Source organism: Pagrus pagrus (genome assembly GCF_965226575.1).
Source record: "Pagrus pagrus genome assembly, chromosome: 21".
Classification (NCBI taxonomy): domain Eukaryota; kingdom Metazoa; phylum Chordata; class Actinopteri; order Spariformes; family Sparidae; genus Pagrus; species Pagrus pagrus.
Window position 1 is genome coordinate 10,449,429 of NC_140208.1, and position 20,055 is coordinate 10,469,483.

A 20,055-nucleotide genomic window follows, 5' to 3' on the forward strand; every position below is an offset into this window, starting at 1 on the left:
AAGTCCTATCTGATTTTCCCTTCGCCGTGATGAGCTCCGAATCCAAGGTTAGGAGCTGCGGGCTGTAAATAATGACAGCGCGGCCCCTCCATTTGCAGGCCTCTCAGGTGGGAATAGAGAGGGCCACTCAGGGGCCCCCGTCCCTCTGATGACAGCATGGTGAATCACAGTGGAACCACCGACCTCGCAACCATACCCCCACCCCCTCCCACCTCCATCTGAACTCTCCTGCCTCTTCCACCTCCTCTCCCTCTCTCCCTCTGACCGTCGGCTGTACTCTCACTGCCAGCTCAGCTTGTCATTTTACAGGGTCATTAACAGACACACATACACACTAAGATGTGCATGAGTACACAGTGCACCCACGCAGGGAAAAGGCTGATATACACACACATACAGAGAAATCCTCTCTAGTGCCACAGCATCAAAACTCCCTCCCTTCCTAAAAAGCCCACCCCTGCTTTTGCCAGAAGCTGCTCTCCTACTCCAATAAACACAAAGCAGCAATAGATAAGAAGAAAATGTCTTCATTATGAGCATGTTAAAAAATGTATCTTGCAGGGGTTTTTTTCCCTCCTCTGTGGTGCACAGGAGCGGGGAGTTATATCAATTCATTTCCATCCCTGGCACCCTGCAGACAATCCCTCTCCATTCCCAGATTATGTGAGATAATACCTCCATTATGACAAAAGCGCTATTCGCGGGGTCGCAGAGAGGTCAACCAACCCTGCGCTGGGTATTCATGCTTAGTCACATCCCAATTATACCGCAGTGGCAGAGGCAGAAATTGGCAAATGTACATCAAGGCGCTTCATTACTGAGGGCCGCTCCAGTGAAATTAAGCAGCAGATGAGACAGAGTGAGATTTGCCCCCAGGCGGCATGTTAGAGACAGAGAGGAGAGAGAGGAGGTCGGGAAGAAACAGGGAAGCTGAATTAACAGATTTTTTTTTTCTGAAGGTGCTGCGAGCTTGTATCATGCACAGCAGCTCATGTATATTTACTTAACTAGGGAGAACGCCAGTCCCCAAAGATTAATAAGTTCCCACGATACAACACAGCGAACGATCTCGAGGTGCGTTTAGATAAGGAAGGAAATCTAATACAAACAAGCGAGAAAAATATCCCTGAAAAGCAGGGGGGTAAGAAGCTGAGCAGGCGTACTCGCTTAAGGCAAAGTGATGATAAATATACATTATGTTAACTGTAGAATAAGTCTGCCATCTCTTTCTGTCTGGCTCCCATTTATCCAAATAATCTCACCCACCCTTTCGCTGGCCCCCGGGGGCCCCAGATAGCTATTAATTATGACATCTCATGGTTGCAAGGAGCCCCACTTGGGGAGCTGACCTAGGCCTGCTCCTCAACATCCAGCAGCTGCCACTCTTCACTACTGAGGCAGCCGCTTCGCGTGGCAGCTTCCAGGAGGGCAATTACAGAGCCCAGATGAGATGAGCCGGCTGAATGTTTGGGACTTGAGCGCTCAGACTGCCATTAGCACTATAAGCTATTACATTCCCTCTTCTTCTGCTTTTTTTTTTTTTTTGCTCCCCTCCCCTTCTTCCGTCTCCTCGCTCACTTGCTGCTGTATATTGATGAAGTAGTAATGGGACCTCTAGTTAGATATTCCTCCTGTAAAAACATTGTCTTGTTTCTAGTCTCCCTCCGGGGTCAATGTATTCTCCCGGAGTTGCTGGGAATCATTTCTGCTCTATTAATGATGCAATTCCAATGCAATTCAGACCTACTGAAGACGCTGCACAGTGGGCCTTTGTGGGGAGTTGATAGATGACGCTGTGTGTTATCCTGCAGCTCGACAACAAAGTGGCGCCTTCTGCACATCACCGGGAAGAAGCTGCTTGGCCGTCACTCCAGTTTCCACCCTCTCGCACTCCTCGGTTCATCCTTAAAAACAAGGACGGAGGAGAAGTGTCCATTCTCCTCGCTTCACCTCACCAGCGGGGTCCTCTTGAGAAGAACATGTCCGTGCCTAATGATGGTCACATTAATTATAGGCTTATCAACCCCGGCAAAAATTCAATAGGGCTATTTATAGAGGCCTAAAATAGCAGAGGGCGAGGGTGCTGCACGCCGGGGTGGCCTCTAACTGCCTGCTCTTGCTCCACAGCCTGTCTTTTAGAGCCAGGGGTGGAGGCTGATATCCGTGTTTCTTTTTACTGTGCAGTTAAAAAACAACTAGCAAACATCTGTCCATCAGGACCTGTCATGGCGAGCGCTTTTATATAAAGCACTGCGGAGCGGAGGGCCTTCACCACGAGCGCTGACATTGATGAGGTCTGGCAGCTTCCATTAAATCACTCTTTCCTGTAAAGTGCCGGGCATCAAAGCAACCGGCCGAGGATTTTTCACTCAATCAGGTAACACACAAGCCACCCCCCCCTCCCTCCTCCGTGTCCTCTCAGGGGCTGGAGCCTTCTGGTCAATAACTCCAATCAGTTCAATTTCATGCACAGTTAGCCATGTTGGGGTGCTGGGGCACTGCTCGCGTCGGGGTTGCATATGTTGTTGTCGCTGTTGTTGTTTTTCTTTAATTTTTTCTCTTCCCTGGGAGGGTTGATAAGTGGGGTGGGGACCTGCACTGTGTAAAAGTGGAGACTAGCCAGGGCTAGCATGGCTGTTTTAACTCTGCCTCACCAAAGCGGGCTCCCTGCCAAGCCATTAAAAGTCTCTGTGCTCTGCTTCAGTGACACAGCTAAAAGAATAGAGAGCAGGCGAGAGGGAGAGCTGTAAATGATCAACACGATAATGAGCTGATTATCAGTCAAAGGCATGGATAAGCTCTCTCTCCAGTAATTTCCTTTCAGATCAGTCAACCACATTCTCCTCTCTGCAATCAACACTCAAAGGGGAGGCATAGCATGTAGCCTGATGGGAATCCGGCCCAATATCAGCTTCAAATATCCAGATCCTCGTTGTCTTCTGATCAGTTCCTGGCGCGTCCCTTGCTGACACAACAGCATGGCGGGGAGGCTTGTGTATCGCCACTCTCAAGTCTGCTTTTGTAATGGCTGTTTCACAGTTGTCATGCGGCTTTAGGCTCTGGCTGCAGGACAATATAAAGCTGACTGACGCTTTAATGATGTTCAAATATACTGTACAATCTGCAAGTATTTGGACAGTGACTCATGTCCTACCGATTTGGCTCTACTTCAGCATTATATCTGAAATTTAACAACCTGTCTGATGTTAAAGTGCTGAGTCTTGGCTTGAAGGAACCCATGAAAGTGGGACTTTAACAATTTCATATTCCACCTTTAGGCTTTTCCCATCAAATTAAACAGATCCTGATAGGTTGATTCTTAAGTTATGTCCAACCACAAAAAAACTGTTTCTATGGGAATCCAATCATATTAAGGGAGTAATTAAAAAAATGTATGCATCGTTTGTTTGAAGGTGTTCCCTTTTTACATTCATACCCAGTTAACAATGTAGGGATTTGTGCCAGTGCAACCAGATGAAGATGGGGATACATTTTGTCATTAGTAAGTCATTTTGCATTAAAATATTGCACAAATGCAAATCAATTTCCATCATCTACTGTTATGCAAATAGACTTGACGCCACAACAAGATTACATAATTAATCGAGGACCGCTAACTTTGATGATGGCTTTTCAACGCCGATTCCCACTTAAGATGACATTTATATTATGCATGTGATCTATGCATACTGTGTCACATTTTTAATCAGCCACGGGGGATAGAGAGGGGCTGACATAAACGTACAGGGATGGATATTTTACATTGCACCTCTGCTCCCTTTATTCTTTATTCCTTAAATTTCTGACGGAGGCATGTATTGTAGGAGGGAGTGGAAACAAGATGCATGTGTTTTGACTTTGTTTTCGCCTTTATTAGGTATCTGACAACAGACAGACACCAGGGCACCCTTCCAAACGTTTTACCACCACCAAGGTGGTTATGATTTCGATTCTGCTTGTTTGTCAGCAGAATTACAGACAAACTACTGGCCTGGTTTTCATGAAGCTTGGTGGAGGGGTGTTGCGGTAACCCATTACATATTGGAGCTGATCCAAATCAGACACAGAAGTGATTTTTGACTTTCGCTAACATCGAAAGATCGGGCTATTGGCCAAGGCATAATAAACGGCATACATCTTAAATTACAGTTGATGGTTTAAAGTTCAACTGGGACAGAACAGACTATTAAAAAAAACATTTGCTGCGTTAATGGACCCTAATAATCAGAGTAATCATGTGTCATGTAGCCACCTCAATCAAAAAAGACTGCTCCGAATTAACTTTCAATCAGATCGATCGGTGGTGTAAACCTTTGATAATCCGTTTAAAAGGAAATTGTTAGTTCCTGATTCTCTCTCAATGAATTAATGCATTATATTTGAATCTTCTGTCTTCTTCTGTCACATTTCCAGCAGATTAGACGTTTCACATCAGGTGGAAACACGTTGGGCATGTCAAAAAAGTTATATTTTGATTAAATGCTTTGCAGCGTGTAAACGCACATCTTATCGGATTATTTCATTTAATGTCCATGTAAATAGTTAAGTTGGAATCTTAAATCAGAATGATATGAATCAGACTGAAGAAAATATTGTCCATGTAACCACAGCTAATGACTCCATATCACAATCCACATGGTACCAGTAATCCTCTGGCTATGGAAATGAAATACATACATGTCACAACATAATTATACCATTTTTTTCCATGTGCAAATTTATTCAGAGTAAAATCGTCTTTCTTTTGAACGTTAAGTTTTTCGTAACAACTGTTTTTGATAAACTGCCATGTCCGTGATGTTATGTGCATATTTCTACATATGTAGATTATAATAAGTGTTTTCTGGTTTTCACAAATGTATGCCAAGTATCTGAAATATCTCCTATTTAAAAGTACATAATAAATGTGCAGCTGAGCTGATGAGGCTTCAGCTAGGCACAATCATATTTTGACATAATTCTAATAGTTCTGGAAATATATCCACACATATATTAGTTGTTGCGCTTGCAGATTTGCATATCGTTGTACAGTGGACTATTGGCCTTGGCAGAGTTTCCGCGCACTCAGAATGCCCTTCTAGTTTTTCTATTTTTTTCTCTCTATTCAAACTGTTGTTTTTCTGCTGATGCCATTGCTTTATAATCCTCAATTTGAAAATGTGCAGTTTTTATTGTATGGTTTTATTTCAGAGCCGACGTTGTAACAAACGTGTCACTGTCTAAATATATATGGACGGCATTGTACATAATTTAAGCCTTGTTTAAAACCCAACAAATAAAAAACCCCAGAACAAAATAGAGAAAGGATGCTACAAGTGAGAAGGAAATAAACAGTCTGTCTATACTAGACACTGGTACACAACCCTAGGGGAGTGATGTTAGACGAACACAAAACACCAAGACAAACGAAGGCTTCTTGCGTGTCCGCATACATGCGTGTCACAGACGGGGCGGCGGGCGAGGGGGAGGTGACAGCTCCGAGGAGCAGCCCCCGATGATAAGCATCAAACTCGATGACGCGCTGACACACTCCATAGGTTCTGATGTTAAACACGACAAGAATGTCCCCGACAGTATCTCTGCACCCTCTTCAGAGAGCTATCAAAGGGCAAGTTCAGTGAGCACACAAAATAAACCCCTCCGCACACACACACCTCCTAACACATCTCACTGCAGCATCTTCGCACTGCATAGGAATCAGGGATGTGTCGCTGTCCCCGGGCGGCAAGTTTATCTAAAAAGGAAACACCTGATTTTTTTTCTTCCTTTTTGGCTCTTCTTCATTCCTCGCCTCCCTTGTTAAACACACAACCTTGATTTTGTTTCTGTTGCCCGGGAGGGGTGAATTATTTACAGGATAAACAAGGTGATGTTGTTTCAGTCAGTCAGAGCCAAACTCCCCTATCGCAGCAGCAAAGAGGCAGACGGGTTTACCTGGCAGGCATGAGGGGCTGAGCTCGGATACAGAAGCTTCACAATGGCGGGCCCGTACAGTGATACCTTTTCTGAGGTGGGGGGTTGAGGAGAGAAAATGCCTCCACACCAGATTCATGGGCTGGGACTCCCAGACTGCTGGGTTGTCCTATTTATCTGCAGAGACAATGGTGGCTATAAAAGCACATGAGCTGATTTACCGAGTGTGTGTGTGTGTGTGTGTGTGTGTGTGTGTGTGCGTGTGTGCATGAAGTAAGGCCGGGGGTGTTATTAAGTGATCATAAAGTGGTGTTTGTGTTTGCGGGGGTTGTTGCTACACGAGGTCCAGACGGAGAGATGATGAGGGACCTTTGCAGCTAAAGCCTCTAATCCTATCTGTGGTCCACGGGCTCCAGCTGGTGGGAGTGCAGCTGTGCTCGGCCCCTGCACAGGTGAATCAGTTCTGGGCCCCCCTTGCTATCACAACTCCCCTGTATGCAGTATGGCGGATTTGCACGGTGCTTTGATCTTGCGGAGGTGGCAGCGCCCCCCCTGGATACGGTGACAGCGCGGGTGATCCGTGTTACCGAAGAGATTTTTTTTTTTTTTTTGGAGCATACGCCAAATGACAGCCCCGGTTGAGGGCTTAGCACAGGTCAGGCCCGGGTAAAATTTAATGTGACAGTGCGGAAAATTCATTTCAAAACATTAGCTGCTGGGAGGAAGTGGGCTCTAATGAGTGTTATGACTGCATTTCGTGACATAATTAACCATCAGGGAAATGATTATTAAGATTATTCAACAAAAACTAACCATCCCAGACATTATTAACCCTAATCCTCCAGTATATCCATTGTCGGATCACTGACACACTTCTTTAAGGTTTGGACGTACATAAAGTGGGTCCTTGAACGTAAGCAGCTTAAAACAAGCCTGCCATGAGTTCTTCTAATGGTGGTCGTGCCGCATTATTTCATCTGGATGCTTGTGTTTTCGAGGTACGGGCACACATTTCACATCCATCAGAAACGAGCAGACAAAACAACCGCGCTCTCAGCTTGACCTCTGACCCCGTCTGCAAACAGATTCACGCTTAACACACCGGTTTACTTTGACAGGAACACAATGGGAGGATGTGATTCGGCCCCTGGCGCAGATCGAAAAACAACATTCCTAATGTCTTTACGCACTGTAGCAAGATCCCACTTATCATATTACTCATGCCTTTGTGTCCTTTTCTGCAGGCAAAGAGGTTCATCTTCATGTTACCAGCTGGAAATATCAGTGATGAGCTTCTCCGCTTACTAAGCTCACTGGTGTAAAGGCAGTTTGTGTGCAGATTCTGTGGCCGGCTGGCTGCACAGGTAAGCAGAAAATAGCTCTTAGCTGCAGCCTGACCTTGAGAAGGATGCCATTCAATCAGTGAGCTCGCTGCAGTAAAGGGTCCTATCATTGCACTAATAGACTGAATCTTCCTCTCTGCCTGGATCATGGACAATGCATGGATGGCTTCCTCCGGCTTGGCAAGTTAAAGGGGCAATTGATTCAATAAATTAAACAGCGAGTTTAAGCCATGATGAAAGAAATACTGCTGTTGGGTGGGTATAGATTGAACTTGTGTAACAGTCTGCACACCTAATTTAATTTTCAGTTTATAGACATAACAGAATTGGATGACAGCAATTGACAAAACAGTTAAAATGCAAGACTGAACAGACTGTGCTCGTGTTCTCATTGCCAAGAACGAACATCAGAGGTGGAGAGAGTGTGCGGCGCGCTCCTTATCTACACCCCATCATCCAGCTGGAAGCAGACAGAATCAACGTAATAAGGAGAAGATTTGAGAACAGTTGCCCGCTTTGAACTTTGGAGGTTGTGCGATCAAATTCCACCTTATCAACTGGCAGCTTAAACAAGTTGTGTTATTTTTCTGACGGCTTACAGAGAGAAGGAGAGGTGGTGGTGGGGAGGGGGGGACAAGCTGGAACCGTCATAACTACTGGCTGCTGCAGTGCATCGTGACAAACAACGGCGGAAAAACTTGGGATTTATTGCTCTGATAACCTTCCAGATTCCTTCGGCTGGTGCTGTATGCCAGACAACTCCGACAGAGTTATGCATCATTAATCCCCATGAACACTGCCAGTGATAAATAATGCTGTGCGTCCCTATGAAAAATAAGGCAGTTATTACCAAACCATAAAGAATGGTATTCGTATCATCACTTCAAGCAGATAATAATGTGAAGATACGATGTTTCGAGGATTCAAAAGCACACTCACGGTGACAGTGAGCTGTATATTTCTGCTCTCATCTGCAGTATAAGGAAAAATGACTCCTAATAAATATCAGCACTTGAGCAGAGTAGATTAAAGATCTTTATATCAATGTCATAATGCTTGCAATACTGAGCAGACACTCAAGCTATCAAACACCATTTAGTGCATAATAAACCAAGGTAAATAATGACTTAGCTACATCTTTGCAATCATGAATCGCAAAGTAGCGAATAGCAGATAATCACAACAAAAAAAATGATGTGCGTCTGGTAACTTGTTGCACAACGTTTCCCACAAAGAGCAGCTTATTTCACTCGTGTGATAATTTCTCAAGGCTCAGACTTGAATCCGATCCAATAAACATAGTAATACTATATCCCCTACAGGTGTAAATTCTTGGTGGTTAAGCAGTGCAAAGAGAAACGAGAAGGAACTCCGTTTGATACAGAGATGTTTCCAGCACCAGATGCTGTGGGGCCCTCTCTTGTGAGAAACCGGGCGAAGATCACTTACTTTCCTATTGAGAGTTGGAACATAAATTCAAACCCTGCAATAAATCAAATATAAATTTTCAGCTCCCCTCACTTTCCCGGGGAACGGCTGCAATAACAATGTCATTCGACTCCTGCCTGGTTACCATTAATGCTCTGGATTCCATCCATGCTAATGATTTGGTCCTGTATCCTGTGCGTTTTTACAACAAAAAGAAGGGAAATATCACTGACCTATTTAACGCTCTGCAGGTTAAGAGAAGAAACTAAGGTCTGTGACAGACGCTCTTTACATACACAGTATTTCCAAACTCACTCAAAATGGATTCTCCGTGCCAGATATAACACCCTGCGTGCCAATAATGTTAATATACCGTAACTCTGCGGCTGCAACTTTCACATTTCTAGACAGCAAAGTTTCTGAGCCAGAAAGGAGGACAATGCACTCCAGTTAAATCTAACTGGAGTGAAAAATGTGATTTCTATTTAGATATTGTTCCATGTGCCAACAAGCCTTTCCTTCTGCCAAAAAAACGAATTCGATCTCATTCAGTCTATTTTCTACTTGAAATCACAGTCTCATAATAATCTTTATAAACTGAGCGTGGGCCAAGGCTGATTCACCTAACTTCCATCCTACACTCATTATTTACTGGAATGGCCAAATACCACCATCTGAGCAGTTTTCATAACCCAAATATATACAGTCTAGTATCAGAATCCAATTCATGCTGTATATTTGTTTCGCACTGTGTAAACAGACTTTTGTAATTCCAGTGAAACCCTAACCCCAAAGTGAAGCGCGGGGAGCTGATTCTAGTTACAGAGACTGTTTAGAGAGAGCCATTCTGGGTGAAGCACACTTTACTTTTTAAGCAAAAAGCAAACCAATTTCAGTGCAGCACCTGCACCCTTCTGCCCTGTTGGCTTTGGCGGAGCGGATTCAATGAGTTTCCAGCCAACACTACACGGCTGTGTGCCTGTAAGAATCTGCACTGACAGAAGGCTTTTAGAGAAGAACCAAGGTCACCACTACAATAACACAGCACAGAGGATCTGCTCAGAGCCAGGGGGAAGTGCTGTGTCTCTCTCACACCCTTGAAATAAAAACCAATGAGTGCAGAAGGATACCAAGTTCAATAAACTTAACTTCTCTTCATAACCTCTGCAGAAACATTAAATAAGCAGGGCTGTGTTTGCTCTTATGGTATTATACACTTAAGAATAAACCCACTAGGTTTATAAAACAAATCTCAATTATTGCATCAATTACATCTCAAGACTAATGGCAGCAGAAGTATAATATAGTGTAAGTAGACAGTATTTAGTCAAATAATGTCACAAGCTAATGCTACACACGCTGGCTTCTTTCAGGGGAAATGTATTGTCCCACAGCTGCTCAGACACACCAAACCAAATTTAGAGAACTAGTAGCAACGAAAGCCAACTGCTGCATTGCCTCACGTCGCCTGTGTCCCGGCTAAAAAAGCTGCAACCGAAGACTACAGCCAACGGCCAACTAGCTTGTACATTCTGCGCCTTCATGAGAGGAAATAACCCTCCGTACCACCAGGTGGTGATATCTTTCGCACAAGAGGGGAAACCGGAAGACTCAGGACTGCGGACATACAAACCGCTGATGACCGCTTAGGTAATTTTTTCTGGTCCAGCTTTAAAAAATGCTTTTCTTTGTTTCTTTCATTTCTGATAGTAAACAAAGAGTCTTTGGGGTTTAGATGGTTGGACAAAAGAAGCATAATTAGGAGCATTTTTCAAAATTCTTTGACATTTTATCGACGACCACTTGATCATGAAAAAAATGGCAAATGAACTGATGATGAAAATAATCATTACTTGAAGTCCTATTTCAGAGGGGTGTTCATTCAACTTCATTCGTTTTCAGGCCGTAGTTTGTTCTGTTGTGTTGGAGGTCAAGAGTATTTCTAACATTTTATCTGCCACATTTAAAAAAAATATACCGTGCCAACAAACATGATTTCATTAAGAGCTCCTGCGTCTTGTCTTGCATCACAATAGGGGGGCTCTATATTTCTGGTCTCCCAGTATAAAGTAAAGTATATCACTGTATCCATGAGTGTGCATGCAAGTAGAGTATTTTTTCTTATAATTGTTAATGACGGGAAAGCCCCAGCAAGCCTCTTTAAAAAGGTTGTCAGAGAAATGGCTAACAGCTGCCAGCCGCAGGAATTCAGAAATGCCAAACCAGCACTTTGTGATTGGCATAAGGAAGTTACACCCACTTTGTAATAATATGTTTCTCTTTGGTTGGTTGCCAAATGGGTTGCTGCCAATGTAGACATGACAGACTGATCAGATCATTCTGTACAAAAACATTGTGCCAAGGAAAACTATAATTATTTGTCTGAGGCCAAGGTCAGGTCACCGTTAAGCTCATAAATACAAATGAGATGTAACTTAAAGAACAAATCTAATAATGGCGACTCCACTTGAAAAAGTCATTTTGATGAATAAGCCCTAATTATAGCTATTTGCCTTTACATTCTTTTAGACACTTTTATACCTGGCAGCCTTTTTGACAAGGTAATAATGGCATGCACAAACTCTTGGTACAAATATTTAATGTTAATTCTTAAAACGGGGTAATTCTATGTTATCTTAAATGGCTAATAACTGATTTTGGTGCAGTTAAGCAGCATGATACTGCACTGCTACGCCAATGGAGATTGTAGTGTTTTGAAGACAGAGTCAAGCAAACAAAAAAGTCCTTTCAAAAGAAATTAGCTCAACAGACTGACTGTAGTCGTACATCTTCCTCGACTCCACCACACCTGCTCAGGTCTGTCTGTAATAACCTGCTCTGTCTGCTCTGCAGGTGTACTCTGGGTATTTACTCCCAGACCCATTTACCACAAATACATGCCACTGTATGTTATGTTCCTCCAGCAGCCGTGTTTCTTCTTCTGCTTCCTCACCGTCAATCCTCCCCCCCCCCTCCCAGCCCCAGTCCTTGATGATACATTTACTTTCCATAAATCAATTTTTGAAACTCAGCAATTACCCCACGCCACAGGGAGTCAGAGGAAATCTATAAGTCAAAGGTCCTGAAGGTGCTCAATAGTCAGTTCTGTCACTTCCTGTCTACCTGCTTCAAAACACAGTGATGGACCTCAGTGGTAAAGCTGACACGGGTCAATAATGACCAGAAGAGGAGCTACGTAGGGAAAAGGAAATGAAGAAAGACAGGAGAACTGAGAGTGCAAACACCTGCATTGTTGTGACACAATGTTCGATTGTACGCAAAGATTACCACCCAGGCTACATTTTCCTGTGTGCAAAAATGATTTAAAGATCTAATTCGTATATTTGTGAGGTTGTAATGACATTACCACCTTTCACACATTTTCTTCTAGTAAGTACAGACTGAATAAAATGACTATTATGTATGTGTTTTCGATTAAGTTGCTTTCAAAACGTTCTCTACCACCCAAACTCTGTTTTGAAACATGCAAATTATGACTATAATTAGTTTCAGGCAAAAAAACAAGCAGCACCAGACATTTTGTCCCAATTTTATACTACATGTACTACACACCTTTTGAACAGTTAGTGTACAAAGAAATCACTGGGCAGAATGTTGATATTAAATAATTATCATCATATGTCTCAATATCATATTTGTTTTGGTAACTCACTCCTTGCAAATATTAAGCGCTCAAAGTGCTTTTGAGGCGAATTCAAAATATTGATATAAATATTGTGTACTGCGACATAGCCTAAAAACATTGTGATATTATTTTAAGGCCATATCACACAGCCCGACACTTTACTTTTGTTTTCTACCGGCAGGAGATAGCAGAAGAATTGCAGGAAACGGACGTCAGTCACACTGCAAAACTTGGAATACCACTGCCAATTAAACTTCACATTAAGAAAAAATTGTTTTTTTTTATGCTTTGTTTTTGTTTTCCGAGTCCCTGTAGCTGTCTCACCAGCTTTTTTCAGCTGCCTCCATTTCCTTTGTGCACTGCTTCCTAGAATGAAAATGTTGATGAACAGCACATAAAAACAATAAAAATCAAGCACATCTTTTACTATTGTTTACTTGAAACTTTGCTTAGAAAACATAAGTGCTATGGAATTGGCAGTGGCATACCGAGACTCTCTTCAGTGTTGTTGTAATTCTTGTTGGTTGCAGAAAGAGGTCAATAAAGGTCATAGATTACTTAATGCCCCTTTAATGACTTTTTGATGCAGGGAGTAATGCTACCACAGACCAACAGTATAACCACCGAGTGACATGTACAGCTGAAGTGCCTGAAACACCCTCGAGACAAAAACTGATATGTGATAGCCTCCTGCTTGTCCCACTGCTACTTTAACAGCAGCTTTCAAGAACGCAGATTTAATTTCTTTACATGTTTACCTTTGTTTCATCCCTACCTACCCCTCCCCTCTAACATCTCCCTCCTCTCTTCCTTCCCAGGAGACAAAGCTGGCAGACAGCTCTAATAAACAGTGGTGTGAAGCCTAACAGTGACGGCGTACGCCGAGGCAACCGATGCGATCAATTATCGAGTGGCCGATTCTCTTTAATTAGAGGGTTTAAGTATTGAGTTAGTCTGGGTGGGAAGCTGAGAAGCAGCATGTAAACCAACCTCATTACACTGCAGTGATTCACCTCCCAGGAGCTGTGATCCACGCAGTGTTTACACCATACATTTGTTTCTGTGGTAACATATCGAGTGGAGGAATGGCTCTGTGACAGACCCAGTTTTTTCCCCCCTCCTCTCCTCTACTCTCTCTCTCCATTTTCTTTCTTTCACTCTCCCTCCCACTCACTGCTGAAGAGGCTGTCACACTGGTTTGCCTTTTGTTGTGGAGAGTCTGGAGAGGTAGCACAATGTGTCCTAGTTAAAGCAGTGCCCCATCTGCCCGGCATAATTAGACAATTATGCTGGAAGGATCCGTCATTAATTCCTTTGTGGTGGCCAATTTCGCACCACAAAGAGGTCTCAGGTTTAGTTTTTCTTTGCAGATATCTGTTCATTTACCCTGGCCCCTGTTATCCACCTAAAGTATTGATACTGTGGCAACTTGGGGCAGGAAAATATTCTCCTGCCAATATTGACTGGTTTGTACTGTTGTAGTGAAAAGGCCAAGGGGAATATTGGCTGCTGTCTTGAGCTGAATATAAACAAGCAGCTAGGAAACAGCACTGTGAAAACACAGGCAGATACACAACAAACAACCATACTTAATGTATTGAGGTTAGGTATACTGATGAAATATGCATTATGTGGAGTGATCCTATTGTTGCATTGTGGGGTGTATGGACTAATCAGAGCAGGAAAACCTTCACATCAATGTTGAAATAGTTTGACCTAATAAAACACCAACAATTAAATCTGGAATTCATTCGTGTCAGAGGGAGGAAACACACAATTAACACTTAAACACCACTTTTCAGAAATACTGATCTGTTTTGTGAGGTCATGCTTGTCCTACTGACAGTGTCAGTGCAATTTAACTTTGTGAATTTAGCAAACAGACTATTCAGTTTGTAAACTACTTTCTGCACTTGTGTAGCTGTTGAAAATGTTTGGTATCTTTACTTGCTAAACATGTAGCACTAACACGTACTGCATATAGCTCTGCTTAAACTTCAATGTGTAATTTGTAGGAAATGGCCAGAATTTAAAAGGTAACTCCAAAACTGTAGCGAGCAGTAAAAAACGGCTACTGCTGCTAACTTTACCAGCCTTGCTACTCTTTGCTGTAGCCATCTTTGGCTGTGGTGATGACCTGCTGTTAACAAGTACAGTAGCTCAGGTAGCTGTAGAGCTAGTAGAGCATCCCAGCATACACGGCTGGACACCAGACTTGGATCAAACACAGCCTCTGAGACTAAGCCAGTTTGCAGACAAGGGATACAGTATGGAGGTGATTTACAGCAGTTATGATCAGGACTACGACTCAAGGAACAAGAGGACATGTGCCAGGGCAACTAACTTCAGCAGACATCTCTGCAACTTGTTTCTTTAGATGCAGTTGATAATGTTGGTTTAGTTTATTAATGTTTTACAGGTGCAAAATTTCAGAATAGGCCTATTCATGCTCAAAACAAACAGGGGATAGCATATCACAAGAGTAACTGCTAACTACTGCTAACTACAGCTGCTAGTTAGCTCAGTTAGCTGGGCATGTAGTGGTCTGGACAGGGAGCATTGGTGTTTACACTACTAGCACAGGAGCTTGGGACTCAGATGGGCCGGGGCTAACTAGTTAGCATGCTAACATTAATAGATATCTCTGTGACACAATACACAGACGTCACAACCCCAAAACTGTCATTTCTTAATATTAACTAAACTAAACTATAACTATAACTAAAAATGTTGCAGCTTTAAACAAAAATTCTGGCCATATCTTAAATTGCTCCTTCATGTTTTAAGGAAATACATTTATGACCTACTTAATGTGTTTAGAAGGAAATGGCTGAATTTGCTTTACACGGACTTTAACATGCAAATTGCAGCATGTTTGCAAGCTCTGATACATGCCAACCTAACCATGTTACCTTTAGCAAGGTATGTTATACCATAGCATGGTATAGCACAGTTTAGGAGGGCATATTGTACCATGCTAAAATGGCAAAACTGCTAACATTAATGCTAGCAAAGATGCCAACATTAAGATTTTTAAATGCATGCAGTTAGCTGACATTAATGTTGGTTATTCATTGTTTAAGGTATCATACAATAAACTGAAGTCTTTGAAAGGGGAAAATTTGACCAGTTGGTGGCGCTAGGTGAAAAAAAGATCCCCATCCTTGATCATCATAAATTAATCTGTTCAATATTTGTCGAGACATTTCAGTAACTGCTATCGCAAAATCTATGCCGCTACCTCGGCTAAAATATCAATTTATCATCTATTAGTGGCTGAGAACAAGAGAGGTGTGAAACATCAATCAAAGAGCTCTGGTGTAACCTCATGTCCAATATTAGTGTAAAATATAAGTGTAAAAGATATGCAATAGTACCCAAAAATGTAAAGCATTGACTACTTTTAGCCAAAAATGCCATCATGCAACAAAGAGTCACTGTTGTGATGATGATGATGTGTTGTGATATTGCACCTGTCAGTGGTGTACCAAGTCCCAATGGACTGACAGTAACAGTCAGAGCAAACTGTTGAGTCTTTATTATTTAAAGAACAGCGCTTGAGTGAAGGAGTGAGTGATTTCAGACACAGCACAAGACATCACTCCAACCCAGTATTCAACTAACCAGCCTTTATACTTAATTATATGTGTCTGGCAGACTGAAGTCCCACCTCAGCTTTCTATCTGTTGTTATGGAGCAACCTGCTGCTTGTAAAAGTACAATTTGTCAGCTGCCAATCGAACATATGTGTTGTCACTTTAACCGTTTCACAGTTACACTGAGTAACTCAGCTTGACAGAGACATGTGGGAAGATATCTTACAATGTAACTCAAATCTGATTAGAGCGGTGATCTAATCAGCCATGAATTCATCTGTGAAGACAAGCAGGCAAAAGAAAATCACCGCGGAGAATTCTGTATAATTATCAAAAATCTCACAGCGGTACATTAAAATTCTAATTACGACATATTATCTTAATTGCTAAGGAGATGCAAATCAAAACAAGGTTAACGCTGCTCCCTTAACATGCAGGAGAACATGTGGTGGGAAACTCTTCAATATTCACTGAATCAGCTTGACTTGTTCAACATGAGAGGCTGTCATTTTGTAATGCTTCCCCCTCTTAGGGGCGATAATCCTAGCTGAGAGCACAAGCAGCAGTGGCGCAGTCGTGCAACAATAAGACAGAACAAACATCTAATTGCTGTGCATTCATTTCCTTTTATTGCATCAAACAAAGCCGGTGACAGCTCATCACAAGCCAACTAATGTTGCTGTCCGGAGAAAACCATGTACCTCCAAAGAATAACATCCTTGTCTTAAGCTTAGTGAGTTTTTAGATCATTAAAAACCCCAAGAAGGGGGTTGTAATCCTTCAATTTATCCCACGCAAAACAGATACAATGCAAGACAAACATCCATGTCTAATGTGCAACAAATACAAGAAAAACAGGGAAAAAAAAGTTCTCAAGAAACTGCAACTCCCATGGTACACAACAAATTGCTTGCCATAAATTGTTTCTGACAGGTGCACACTGTAACTCTGCAGACATAAGACAGCCGGATGACAGCAGGCACAAGGGGTAATGGTGAAAGGAGAAGAACATGCCATTGAACATGGATTTATGAGCGCGTCCGGACTGAAGCGATCCATCAGTGGTGTCACGTAGCTTCAAACGCGGTCACGTTTAGGACACGTTTAGATGAGGCTTGTGAGGGTGCCAATTCTCAAAAACATATGGGGTGTGTGTTGGGAAGCGAGAAATTTGTTGCTTTTTACCAGCGGAGAAGTCTGTTGCCACCCACAAATCCGGCACAGTCTCTTAATTGGAGTAGTTATGCTTTGATAGAGAGCTCCTATTACTCTGGAGGTTCTTGCAGAAGGCTAATAACTGTATGTGGCAGCTTCAAACTAACTACAGCCATTCTTTTTGAAAACATCAGATTCCTGACAGAAAATAATAAACTAGAGGTACCCTATGTTTCCGCTAAAAGATATTGGAGCTTCTCTACCAATTGGCTTTGGGGACGGTGGTTACCCACATACTGTAAATTGAGTTTCTCTTTCTCACTTTCTCCCACAAACACACACACATACAGTGCAAACACTTTCCCAGACAGTCCTTCCCTTGCTGGACCGAAATAAATGGAGACCCCAGGAGTTCCCTTTTGCCCTGGCCCTAGCAGTCTATAACAGAGCCGACAGCTCCGATCACTCCTGAGAAAGCAAAAGCTGCTAAGGGATCGCTTTACAATTCTCAGGGGCTCGAATAACCTGATCTTGAACTGATCCCGTGCACTGATCCTTTGGTATTGGGTTAGGAACGTGTGAAGGGGCCTGTTGAATGAGCTCGCTGGATATCAACATCCTCGCTCCGTGTTGCTCCGGCCCGGTGGATTGTTTGACTTGATTAGTCTTCGCCCGAGTGTTAGACTACCCAACGCCAAGCCCTCCAGACACCGGTATCAATGTGTCAGAGGGAAAAGTGCTCTCCCAAGTCTCAAGGTGGAGCCCATTACCCTGAGTGAGAGCACTGTAAGTTAATAGGATTTGCTCCCGATCAAGAGACTGAGCTATTTCCTGAGGCTGTTACAGACCGAAGCACAAAAATAAATGTTCCTTTATTCAACACTATTAAGCGTTGCCCCCTCCCCATCCAAAAAACTCCCCACCACCACCTTCTACTCTGACCCCACCCCTCCTTTTTCCCCTTGTTGGAATATCTGTTTTTACTGCAGGAGGTTGTGCTCTCCCTCTCTTGTTCCCGTTTTTTTTTTTTTCCTTTCTCCCAAGCAGCCAGTAAAAGTAAAAGGTTGGCACTTTTTGTCTAAAGGAGCCATTTGTTCAGGTGAAAATGAAACTTGCATGGTAAGCAGAGCCAGGCCTGCGGGTTGGACAGGGGCAGAGGGGATTCCAGATTAATCATATGGACTATACACCATGAGGATATTCATTGAGGAGTAATTGCCAAGGGGCTTTATGTAATGTATTCTCCCCATGAGGTAAAACCTTGTAGCAGAGAGAAAGGATAATAGAGTAAGAGGATCATATAAAAATGTTTGCTGCTCCAACCTTTAACTCGGAGCTTAACCCTGACCTCGGATAGTAATTACAGAGTTAATTGCCAACTGATCTGAGGAAGCTCCATCCAGCTCCACTGCTGATGTCAATTGGGCTTAATAGCCTCCTTCTGAGGTGCGACAGATCACGGATTGTCTTGTATAATTTAAAGAAAGGACAATTAGCAGTATAAGGTCGAGTAAAGTTTCTGGTCAGTAATTATCGAATATTGCTCGACTTTGAGCGGAATCATATTAGAACTGCAACCAACACATTTATCATCAATGAATGGGTTTTGTTTGTTTATTCTGAAACCTAACCAATATTTTTAACAGTTGAAACTTTTAAACAAAACGGAAAAGCAGCAAATCCTCACATTTAAGGAGCTACAACTGGAGATTACTTGAAAAACGAGTTATTTAACGAGCAAAAAATGTTGTTTCACTGACTAATCGATTACTCACCTGATCCTTTTTAGCGCTAAATCGGAACATGAAGGCGTCATATCTCGATATCATCGTACAAAAGAGTTATTTTTTAACTTTTGGGATTAAAAAGTGGATTTATCTTCACTCCTGTTTATCAACCTGATTGCAGCAGCGCTCTGCAGAGGTATCCTCTATCGCCAGGTGTTTATGTTCCGCAATGTTGCTTTTTTACTGGAGCTGGAGGGGAAATTTTTCTACATGAAGACATTACAGAGAGGAGAGGAGGCAACCTTCTTCTCCAGGAAGTAGCAACAGGCAATCAAATGAAAAGCACTGTATCCTTGAGTAAATTTGTGGATTTGTCTGGGTGTGAACATAGATGGAAACATTTGGGATAATGTAAGTAAACAACTCAACAAATTCCTACTTATTATATCTTTAACATATCAAGATTTGATGAGCATACTGTGTAAAAAACAACCCGTAATAAAAAAATTACAAAAAATTGGTTATCAAAGAGTCTTGATTTGATGATTATCATACAGGTAATATATATTGCGATGTCAGAATAAGAGTTATTAATACCGTGAAACTGAATTCAGCCATGTCCCTCAACAGTAATTTTTCCCTCATCACCCAGTCCTAAAAGTAACTAGTCTTCCTTTAGTGTGCAAGATAACACACAACTGAAATAAATAGTTGTGAGGAAAATACAGTAAAGCACATTCAACTATATAATCAGCCTTTCTGAGTGAAAAAAAAAGATACAGATTTCCTCTGGATTTGTTTAAAACCTTAAGAGAGAATAGAATTGGCGCATTTCAGCGCAGATCTGAGCACAGCTCACTCAGGAAACCTGAATGTCTTCAGTGAGTCAAATAGTTAAGTTGAGCCGGTGCTGCCATAAACCCGGTGGGAGAGCTTGGAATAATCTAGGCGATGTTAATGATGCAATTTATATGTGAGGGGACCGGTGTTTGGCAGGCTCTTTCCGTCTGAGCGGGCTGCACAACCCAGCGAGCTCCCAGCACCCCCTGCTAGATGGAGGGGGTGGAGTAGGAGGAGGATGTCAGAGCCCATGTGAAAAGAGGGAGCGAGCGAAGCACTGATAAGAGCCATTACTATTAGTGTCTGTCTGTCACCTGCTGTGCGTCATCCAGCCTTCTCTCTCTCCACATGCGCCCCCATCCCCATCGCTCCATCCCCATCCGTTTTCCTGAGGCACATCACTTCAA

At 42.6% G+C, this 20,055-nt stretch overlaps 1 protein-coding gene across 2 annotated transcripts in view; it reads right to left on the reverse strand.

Annotated features, from left to right (window-relative positions):
* LOC311250783 (adenosine kinase-like) overlaps window positions 1-20,055 on the reverse strand; it is a 113,220-nt gene that overhangs the window by 69,354 nt on the left and 23,811 nt on the right. The gene's annotated exons all lie outside the window — the stretch shown is intronic.